General features: G+C 46.7%; 1 long non-coding RNA gene across 1 annotated transcript; it reads right to left on the reverse strand.

Moving 5' to 3' along the window:
• Nucleotides 1-11,005, reverse strand: LOC127468516 (uncharacterized). Its single transcript, XR_007903586.1, has 4 exons — nt 10,773-11,005; nt 9,606-9,691; nt 9,403-9,480; nt 1-216 (listed from the first exon to the last, which is right to left on the reverse strand). It is a non-coding gene; the product is annotated as an uncharacterized LOC127468516 (long non-coding RNA).
• Between the last annotated feature and the right edge of the window lie 704 nt (nt 11,006-11,709).

Consider the following 11,709-nt stretch of genomic DNA (forward strand, 5'->3'; position numbering starts at 1 on the left):
AAATATCTTGCACTCTGAAGAAGCAGAGAATTGTCTCTTGTGGGTTTCTTTGCTTCCCTGTTCCCACCTGCTTTTCGATCTTCAGGAACTTCCACACATCCCCCAGAGGACACTTAGGGTTGTCACAGAGGGTGTGAAGTTTTCTTATTTAATGTGAGGTGCTGGTGCAAAGAGTGCACTGAGTGACAGTCACACAGGGATCGAGGTCACTGCAATCTGTAAAACAAAGGGGCTAATATTAGGAATCTTTTTTTAATTACTAGTTAGTTTTACTTAATTCGTATTTTTTCTTTTGGAGTACTAAGAGTCTATGCTGCTGCACAGCAAACCAAATCTGCCAACTGAAAGACAATACAGGAAAAGAAAAAGGGATTTTATTTTTTTTTTTAATAAGGACATTGTCCTCAATCTTGGTCACCACTTGGCGTCACAAACAGGGAGAAAGGGGAGGAGCAGAGGGACAGAGGTGGCTGGACACTAGAGGAACGCTCTCTCAGCAGATGGGAGAGAGCATGTAGGAGCACAAAGAAGACCAAGTTCTCCAAGCCTCTCAAAACTTTTTCTCACACCCAGAAAAGCATTCTCCCCTTCCCTTAGGGCAAAGGGCAGTTTTGTCCAAGGGTTGGGGAGAACAGGAGGGCCCTCAGCAAAGACACAGCATTGCTGACACGTTGAACACAGGTGTCATCTAAAAACAGGGTTTTACCCATAGAGGTTTTTCTCACCAGTTTGCTTTTCCTTTGTTAAATGAGCCCAGCTCCTCCAGTACAAACCCCAGCCCTGTGTTATTCACAGTGTTACAAACAACAGGCTATTCCCCAGCCTGGTGCTGCTGAACTGGTGGCGCCATTCACAGCAACTGACACATCCCTGGTCAGGTGAAATATCAAAGATGTCAAAAGCAAAAAAAAACAACCATCAAATGCTTGAGTGGAGCACTTTTCTGCCTGTCTTTCATATTTGCAGACATCAAAAGGACCTTTTTCTTCCTTGTATTTCTCCTTTAGCCACACAGATGGTCCCTGGCCCCAAGCGTGTGTCGTGTTGGTGCCTCTGCAAAGCCATGGGGTCCAGAGGGCAACTACAGGGATAACTGGGGAGTAGTTCTTCCCTCAGTTGGGTCCCATTTGGGAAGAAGCCTGCAGAGCCCCAGAGGAGGGAGGAATCAGCTTCATCACCCACAGTGAGATGAGGGCTGGTTTTGGCACCGTGTAAAGCCTGACTCCAGCATGGGACACCACTGCGCCTCCTGCTCCTGCACCACGTCCTCAACCTCTGCTGATGCCATCCTGACTGTAGAGCAAAGGGTTGTCTGCCCCATAGCACAGTGACTGTGCAGCTCTTTAGGACAACAGGGCTGTTATACCCTGGATAGCAGAGTGTCACCTCACCAGGGACTGGAAATGTGTTTTGCTGTAGCCATTTCAGAGCAGTGCAACAAGAAAGGGAGTTGAACATGCTCCCACAAGGGGCACAAGGGAAGGGGCAGAACAGTGCTCAGCTCTGACTGCCAATGCCACCACAACACCCACAGCTGGCGATGGAGCCAAGTGGATGTATACACCAAGCATCCCGGGAAAACCCTGCAGGTCCACACTCTGGGGCAGCCACTGCCAAGGATGGAGCAGCCCAGAGATGACCTAACACGGGCCAGCTGGCATTAAGCCACATATGTGCGCCAAAAAAAGTGATTTTTATTGTTTTGTCCCATGAGACCTTCATTCCAAATGGAAATGAGGGGGGATGGTTTCCAGAAACCACATTGTCAAGTACCTTTTTTATTCCTCCCGCCTTCAAGGACCACAATTGTCCTCCTAACTTTGAAGGAACAGTCAGGGAAGGAAGTCACTTCGACATGACGCCTGACTTGGCTATGGAGCCTCCTAGGAGTTGTAGTCAGATCTTTTCCCACCCAAATCGCTTTTTCTGGCACAGATCCACAGCACTGTCATGACCCCCATGGCACAGCAGCAACCTCCCCTCTGCATGGCCAGGGGACAAGCAGGACCCCTGGACTTTAGTTGCTACATGATAACCCAGGGGCTGCTCAGGATCCAAACCTTATCAGATCTGGCCAGAATATTTCAGTTTTCTTTCACACCCTTCCCCTTTCACAGAATTCCCATGGAAACAAAAACAAAGCTCTTGCTGTTTGGGTTTAGTTGGGCTTTTTTAACTTCTCTCTCGGGGGTGTGGATGAAATTGGTAAATGAAAAGCTAAAAAAAAATAACATCTAATGGGTGTGGAATAATACATGAGATACCACTTCTAGCTCGATTTTCCCTGCAGCGGTGCATCTCCCATCCATGTCACCCCTTCAGAGCCTCAGGGGACAGAAATGGACCTCAGAGCTAAAATAATACAGTATTTCTTGCATCACAAACTTCCTTTTGGGCAGGAAATGCCCAAATCCAAGCTGTCCCACCCTTTTCCTCATTGGTGCATCGTTCTGCAGATACCTGGATGCCACCGTGTGGCAGCTGCCCTGTGCAGCGGTGGAGGGACAAGGATAGGGACAGGGAAAGGCAAGGCTTTAAGGGGAAAAAAAAGGGAAAAGATAAAATAAAAACGTGGGGGGTTTTGCGGCAATTCACAAAATTTAAAGGAATGCCAAGCACGTCAGTGCATGAAGCACAGGATCTGGAGGAAGGAGAGAGTGCAAACCATCTCCTTATGGTGTTAAGCTAAGACACACACAGTCTTTCTATTTAAAGCCCTGCAGTAACATGAATGCCAGGTTTGAGGGAGCTCAACAAGTCCATCTGAAAACAATTTACATGGTCCTCTCTACCACAGGGTCTGGGCAACTAAGAGCTTTTAATGCCTTGCTATTCCCACACAGCAGGACACAGCCCACCTTTTCTTGCTGGAAAACTGCAGCCCAGATTTGGAAAGGTGTTTAGTTAACCAGTAGTCTAGAGACCAGTGGGACCACCCTGGGGTCCAAAGCAGCTTTTGGATGGGGACACTGGCTGTAGGGTGCTCAGTGCTACTGCCCCCCCCCCTTTCCCTCCAGCTGGGAAATGATGCTGGGTGGAACCCTGATGATGAGGGTTGTCTTACCAACACTGGATACCCAGGCATGTCCTGCAAACCAAGCCATCTGGGCAAGGCCTAACCATCCTTCCTCCTCTACCAGCACCCCCAAACTGTCTTGTAGCAGGAGGGTGCAAGAAGAAAGCAAGACACAACCCAGGGTCACAGTCTCGGGTGTGTCTCAGCTTTCCCTCATCTTCCTCCAGGGTATGCTTCATTCTTCCATTGTCTACGTTTGGGAATGCCTTATTTCCCCATCAAGTACCTCTGGGGTATGCCTCAGTTTCCCCTTATCTACCTCAACAGCACTGTTTCTCATTTGTTCCACAGTGCAGTTCATTAAATGGTGAATTACACGTTTTATCATTTGTCCATAACAGGTTGTTGAGTCGCTGCGTTATTATTAGCAATAGGAAAGGAACTAAGTAAATTATTCTAAAGTATGTAATGAGCGTTTGAGTAAGAGTTAAGTAACGAGCACTTCGTTGGCGAGGAATCCAAACGAGACACACTCCACCCATTTTGTTAACAGACAAAAGCTTATATAAGCTGGATGTTACATAAAATCCTAAAATAGGGAGATGGAGCACTCCCCCATCTTTGGGTGATAGCATGACTGCAGCCCACGGATACCTGAGCTGACACTGAACTAGCTCCGAGGTAACAGGCCTGGAGCTGGCAGGAGGCAGCAGCACAGACAAGAGGTGCCCTGGGTGTGCTGAGACCAGCCCTGAGCAGAGCTCAGGCTGCGAGTCTGGATTTGCCCTCGCGCTCCTCCGGAAACAGCCTGCACAGTAACGCACTCCAAGCAGCTTTATCATGGCTGTGATGATCAAAGAACGGATCTCCATGCGGCAGGTCAGGCTGAACACCATCCAATCCCAGGGGGTCATCCCAAGGGAATTATAACCAGTGCTCAGGAAGGAGTACACAAGCAGGGCATGGTTATGGGGAGACTTCTCTGTGACTCTCCCAGTCTCCAGGGATTTGCGAGCAAAGGAGTTTTGCAAGCCAGAAGTTCTGTCTCTGTAGTTTCACAGCTCCTGGCAGCTGATTCTTCCAATAAACTGACTGGTCAGTTTTCAAGTTCATGTGAACTTTCAACTTCCACAATATCACACAAAAAAAACCCACCACGATTTACCAAAATTTATCTGCAGAGGAAAGGGACTCCATGTCTTGCAACATCAACTACTAGAGCTAAAAAAAGCAGGCTGGTGAGGGTAGAGCCTCTTCATCAGGTCTTTTGTGCCTGGAAGCCTGTCTGTCTGTAGATAAATTGTCTGTCTCCATAAAGAAATACTTTTTCTTCCTAGACAACTTGCATCCCATCTTAAAATGCACAATTCCAACACTCAGACAGTAGATTCAGCTGACAGCAATGGTTGCTTCCTAGACACAAGGTTAAAAAAAACCCCACACACCTCAGAGAAGAGGATTTGCAATTCTCATCACAACCAGGACACCAAATCCTCCTTCAAATGCAGGTATCAGATGCAGTTGTATGAGAAGTCAGGGATACTTCTCTGGCTGGGGGGAGAAAAGGGGGAAGAAAGATCTTAAGACACAGGATTGTTGGTCAGGCAGAGCAAAACGTGTCAGGAGTTACTCTGTGGACTACAAGGGAGCTATTCATTGCTGTAATCAGTTTGCTCTGCGGTACTTGCAGAAACATGCCAAGGCTTTCTGTGATTCTGCCCAACTGACTTAGTGTTTGTGATTTTCCTAACCTTTGCTCTAAATTAATGGGAGCCATGCAGACAGAATTTTGATGCAAGTCCCCCGCTTCTACTGCATCCTCCCTGCCTGCATCCCACAGGCTTCCTGGGGCTTTGTTTTAAGGGAGAGACAGACAGAAGGCAGGCAGGAGGAGAAAATGAAGAAATGAAATGCAAGCTGTCTGGCCCACACAATTAAAAAAAAATCAGAATAGCCTGGCTTTGGTTTCTGTCATGTAATTTTTCTTATTTCAGAATTAAATCCAGATGACATAGATAAGACATGGGTGACCCCTAGTGCCCTTTCCAGCTGCAGCTTCCACTGTTATTCCCTGTATTGATATCAGAGCACAAGCAGAGGGAAGAAGCAGCACCTTTCAGATTTGTTCTTCATTCACAAAGCCTCACTCTCTCTCCCCTTTCAGAAACAGGATCTCATTTCCTTTCCCTACTCAAACTCTATCACTGCGAGGCATTCGCTGCAGCATCCCTTTGTCACTGTTGTCTGGGAACAAAATTAAACACATTTACTTGTGTAAGAACTCATTATATTCCACTGACTCTTTATCATAGTACATTTATATTTATTATGCTTACAGAAAAGAAAGAAGAGCCTATTTTGCCAACTCCAGGCTCATCAATAGCTAAGAACAGCCATTCAAACTCCTCAGAAGAGACCTTTGTCTTTTATAAAATGTATTTTGCAGCACCAAGGCGTTGAAAGGAGCAAGTCTTTCCTGTGACAGCCATCAGCATGCACCACTTTTTTTGTCTTCCATCAATGTCAAAACTCTCTGTTCCTGTGACTCAGCCTGCACCAGACATACTCTGCTCGCTGTGCTGGGGAATGCTCATCAGGGGCTTTTCCTGGTGCTGTTGTGGGAGAACAGCACCTCTTTCACAAAAATCTTGAGACACCTCCTCGCAGATTACTTTGGGATGCAGGATTTTCCTTGAGGAAATAAATGATCTCAGCACAAGCCTGAAAGATTTTTAGCTTCCTGTAATGGGGGGGCTTTGGGCATCTCCCCTCTTGCACAGGTTTCCTGCCCTGCTGGGGTCAGGTGCCCACCAGCACCCCTTGTGTGTGGTACCACCCCAGTGCAGGGTTCTGGGGGACAGGGCTGTGCTTCTCATCAGTTGACATCTCGGAATTTCATATATTTAACAGGATCTTTCCAGGCAAAGAAGCCACCTGCCAACAGTCTCCACGGTGACATTTCTATTCTCAAGAGAGCAGCCAACACCCCTGTGCAGCCTCACACCCTGCCACAAACTTGTCTGATGCCTCTTCAGCTCTGTATTTCTTCTCTGCCCGTTGCAGGGAGGTCTTAGCACTGGCAGCCAGCACTCCTGCACCCCTCCTGCTGCATCACACAGGCTGCACCACAGCTCCTCTGCAGAGCCCTGGTCCCCAGAGCTGGCACCCTCGCTGCTTGAGCCCTGAGAATGGTTTGGCACTTCCAAAACCAAAAGCAACTTCCAGCTCAGCACTGGGGAGCCCCTCCTGGAGCTATGGTTAAACACCCAAGCTCTGTATAGGGCACGATGTGTGGTTTTCACCCCACACACAGCCCAAGCTTACTCCATCACCCTCACTCCCTGGCAGATACTCTCCGTGCCACCCCAGCTCATGGCAGCATCACCACCCAGCTGGCACCTCCTTCCCCTTTTGTCACCTGCCAGCCCATTTTTTTATCAGAAACAACTTCCAGGTCTTGACCGGGACTTCCTCCCCAGCATCTTTTCACTTTCATACAGACTCCAAGCTCTCTGGTCCCCAGAGTTCCTTCCCCTAAAGCCTCCAGGCTTCCTGCTGCCCTCTTCAACCCCCCAAGTGAACAAGCATCATCTTACCACCCATCTCCTCAAACTAGCCCTTTGCTGGCATTTGTGACTCAGCCCAACTGAGGATGGATCAGCCACAGATGAGGCTGGTTGAGGCCTCTGTAACAAGTGTTTTACTCACTGCAGGGCTGGGTGGGCACACTGCAGCTAAAGCAAATGCATTTTTTCCAGTTATAGCACAAGTTCTTTATCTGTTCTGGATATAGAATCGTGGAATAGTTTGGGTTCCACCAGACCAGGTTGCTTCAAGCCCTGTCCAACCTGGCCTTGGACATTTTCAGGGCTGGGGCAGCCACAGCTTCTCTGGGCAACCTGTGCCAGGGCCTCACCACCCTCACAGGGAACAATTTCTTCCTCACATCCAATCTGAACCCACCCTCTGTCAATTTGTAGCCATTTTCCCCCTTGTCCTGTCACTCCAAGCCCTTGTCCCAAGTCCCTCTCCAGCTCTCTTGGAGCCCCTTTAGGCACTGGAAGGGGCTCTAAGGTCTCCCTGAAGCCTTCTCTTCCCCAGGCTGAACACCTCCAGCTCTCCCAGCCTGTTTCCAGCCCCTGATTATCAAGGACATGATACTGCTCTATTTATTATTCTCTGAATCATTTTCCCCTGGTCTTACATCTCTAGTTTCACATGTTCACTTCTTTAAATGAAAAGCAACAGTTTCCAAATTGAAGTTCCTCCTAATGTTTTATTTTTAAAGTAGGTTTCAAGGAGGGTAGGAAGTGTGCCAGTTATTGCATAATTTTGGTTTTATCTGGTATAAATCTCACTTGCTTTGCTTGTATAGTGTTGGGATATCCTGTTCTTCCCAGCATGACACCAACTCTGCATTGCTCTCGTGTCTCTGGATCCAGCGCTGCTCCAACCTTCCCACTTTATTTCTTTTTCCCCTCTGTTTTAGTTAAGGATATGCAAAAGTCTTATCCTCAGAGCCACTGTTTGCTTTGTTCACAATGTTCCATGGTTCTTCCTCCTGAGTTTATTTACCTTGTTTGCTTCAGGAAACATCATTTTTTTCTTTATTGTTGTTCTGACTGTATATGATCCCATATAGAGGAGACACTACAAAATCTCTCTCTATAGCACACGTATCTTTCTATAGGTGCATTTTTCTCTCTATTCTTGTTTTTGCTTGTTGCTAGCTCTGTGTATTCCAGTTATGTTCTGCATCTAAAAGAACTTTGTCATGCTTACGTGTGCCTATAATTACTGGGAATATTAGTTTTTAATATTTTTATTTAAGCTCTGGCTTCATTCACTCTATTAAAATGCTTAAAATTAGCTCATCACTTTGATTTTTGATTATGACATGAATCAGCTTTTTTGCATGCTTTTGCAATATGCCACTTTTCAGGTTCCTCAGATCCTTGTCCATACTGTTGGAAAGTTACTCTTGTGAAGTGAAAATGCTTTCTTGAATGTCAATGTTACCTGAATGTCAGAATCTGAACCAGGCAATGCTGGATTTGACACAAATCTAGCCAGTGAATCAGTCCTTCATCAGATGAAGTAGAATCATCATAATTAATAATACTTTCAATGAAGACTGGAGTTTTTTCCTTCCAAAGGCTACACTTGTTCAAGAAAACTATGAATCCATGGTTTGCCTGACACTGCAGGTCAGACCAGATGATCAGAGTAGGCTGTTCTGGTATTCATACTGAAAAACTTACAAATATCTAGACAAACTGCAACTGCAACTTGTGGAGAGATGGTCAGACAAGATAAAGAAGATGTGGCTTCTGATCTTAAATGCTCTGAATTCACTTCAGTCCTGCTGAGACACCCGCTTCTTCCCCAGAAATCAGTAATGCAGTTGCTTTTACTCGTTTTATTTCTTATCTGAGCTGTCTTACAACTTTTAAAACCTTCCTGTTCAAAATTTAGCTAGAAAACTGGCCTAATGCATCTTATACCACTTCACTTGATCCTCCTGCTGATGGAGAGCCAGTGTTTTACCATGATTATTGTTGCATTACTTCTGTAAATCAGAAGATGACTCCTTTGGAGGAGTTTGGAGAGCTGGAGGCAGCTCTCAGACCTCGCTCCTTCACACACTCAGCAGTGAGTGCTTCTGCTGAAGTCCCTGTGCTGGGGCCACGGAGTTGCGCAGCCAGGATGGCTCTGCCCCTCTGGCCACCACCCTGACTCCCACAACACTGCACACACCATCTCGCTGGCAACGCAGGGGTAGGGAGGCTGGAGGAAAGAGGATCTTTGTGTTGTGGCCTATTGGATGGATCTCAACAGGAAAAAATGGGGTTGTATGAGTAATGAAAGTTTTGAGACGCCATAAGCTGGAAAACCCCCCCCAGACACTCTGTGGCACTGCACAAAACAGGAAGCAGAACACAGGCTGGGGCAGATCCTACCCCCCAACACAAGGCACATGAGAAAGGTTTTATTTTTCCTTCAGAAAATCCATCAGGAAGCATAAAGTTAGTTTCAAAAATGTAATTTTACTCTTTAACCAGCACATATGCAAAAAGGCTCTGTGCTACCTTCCCAGAGTGTAGACCAAACTAAAAGCTGCCATCAGTCCCAGTTCCCCAGATCAATCCCAGTTTGCTCAATCTCTCCACTAAAACCAGTAGCATAATTCTCTATTCCTCTTTTTTTCCCCCAACTTCCAGTCATTTTGCACAGTTCAAGTAAAACATGTGAAACCAGGCTTTGCCATAGGGTAAAAACTGAAAAAGGAAGGACAAGTGAAAAATCCACAAGACAATTAAAGAAAGACCAAACCTGAAGTACAAAACCCCATCAGAGTCCAGCCAATTGTTTCTGTTTATACTCACCAGCACAGGAGCTGCACAGCCCTCAGAAGAGCACGGCTGGGGGTATATTCCCACCTTCTTTTAATTCTATCCATAAATCTGGGAAGAGCAGAGTATTACAAATCTCAGCATGCTCAGCAGATAGAAATATCCAAGTGTACAGCACGGGATGAGTCGCTTTCACCTGGAAGTTGTGAAGGCAGTACCTGGACACAAGTGTTTACCTGAGCTGGGATCAGCGTGTGGAGCAGGACGGTGTTTACCAGCGTGTGCACAACGCCCATTTGCCCATCTAAGACATCAGGTACTCCTGAAACAGAGGAAAATGTTAAAGAAAAAAGCACTGAAAATTTTTGCATTTCACCCCGTTTTTACAATCCCTTCGCCGGCCATCGGTGTTCCACTATTAGAGTTCTGAAAATGATTAACAAAAACATAAAGAACACTCACAGACAGAGCAGCCAGCAGCACACAGCCTCAGAAGTGTCAGTCTTTATTAAACCTTCAAATGAGAGTGGCCCTGAAGTGCCAAATTCCTGTTTTACCCTCTGTCACACTTACTGAGGGAACGTAAACCGGACCCAGAACCGGTTCTTCAGCAATTTAATTGTAAGTATCACGTTCAGCAGCTGGTAACACACACCCAGAGATGGGCCACTTAAGTTTTACTTTATTTTTTTCACTGTCTTTAGTTTTTAACTTTCTGCCCATCCATAATGGATACCTGGTTACCCAATTATCTCAGCAAAGTCGGAGGAAGGTTGTTGCTGGGAGTTTTCTGGCTCTCCCACATGTAGCTGGATGACATGAATGAGAAGAGTTTGGTTCTCATCTGCTCCACAGTTCTTGGTTTCCAGCTCAGGACACCGGAGGTTTCTGCACTCATAACAGGGCTGGCATTTATTTGGGGTCCCAGCACCTTTCCTGGCATCTCTCCAGACATGTCCTTATGCAAATGACCAGCATTTACTTGGAATTTGCATTAATGTGTAACTGAAAAGCTGCTTCAGAGGACACCTGTTTCCAAATCTTTGGGTTCTCCCCATAACCAAACATCTCCAGGATAGCTTTCGGGAGTGGAGGCTGTAGCTGGGTGTGATTCAGAGCTGCACCTCAGTGTTTAGTATTGACTTACTTAACCAAGGACTGCCTTGAGCAAACTGCCCATCCCAGATCCAAACACCCTTATCTCCTGGCAGCACCCGTTCCTCCTGCATTTAAAGTAAAACTATGCTTTGGAGTCAGGTGTGGAGTTAAGCTGACGAGGCAGAGGATGACTTCACATCACTTTCTCCTGCTGTTCGTGAAATTCCCAAAATTAAATCTCAAGACAACAAGTACCCCACCGATCCAGCCCTGGCAAACTCCTGCTCCAACCAGCTGGCACTCACCTGGATCTGAAATGAAGTCCCCAGGAATGATGTGACAGGCTGTCCGTGGGCTTTAATATGTGGGACCCAGCCAGCAGCGTGAAATCCCAGCACTGTGCCGTGGATGCAGCAGTTCTGGAGCCCTTCAGAGAGGACCTCTGAGGCAGCACCTCTGCTCTGGGAGGCACATACCCCAAAAGTGGGTGAAGTGAAGAGATAAATGGGCGAAGTTACACCAGCAGCAGCGCAGGATCGCCCGGCACGGCTCCAGCTCTGAGTCGCTTCCTCCTTCCGTCACTTTAGAGTTACACGGAAGGACCCAATAGCCAGCAGCTCATGGCCTTTTTTTTTTTCTTCTGTTTTAATAAGTAGTTCAATATTTAAGGTAGGAAGAAGTGACTTCTTAGAGCAGTGGGAAAAAAATTCTTGCATCTAACCTTATTACGTGGAAAGGTAAAATCTGCAGTTTTCAGAAAACCAGGCTAAACTAGGGCTCTGGCCAGCCACTCTTCATTGTTTTTAACTGATCTGTGCTATGAGGGTATCCACATTGCTTTAAAAGTGGGTGAATAGAGGCAAGGATGTCAGAGGATGCATACTGAAGGTAGAGGAGAAGGTGCTCCAGGATTGGAAGTGCTGGCTCAGAACACCACACAGCGTGCTCGTCCGGTATGAAACCACTGGGTTATTTCAAATTTACTAAAATATCTTGACAGGGTGGTTCTGCTTTTCTTCTGCTGCCTCTGGTGCCTGTCTGGTCCCAGGGGAGCCATGTGCTCATGTACACAGCATCATGCTCCCACAGGGACACAGCTGGGCCCAGGAGGCTTTCTAAGAACTAACTAGGGAGGGAGCACACTCCTTCCCCACAGTCACCAAGCACTATAGTTGTGGCATATTCAGGTGTCCAAATACTGGCATATTTAGGTGTCCAAATCCAAATTTTTGTGCACACAGG

This window comes from Manacus candei, unplaced genomic scaffold, assembly GCF_025592945.1.
Source record: "Manacus candei isolate 608988 ecotype Guabito, Panama unplaced genomic scaffold, ASM2559294v1 h1tg000015l, whole genome shotgun sequence".
NCBI classification, from domain to species: Eukaryota; Metazoa; Chordata; class Aves; order Passeriformes; family Pipridae; genus Manacus; species Manacus candei.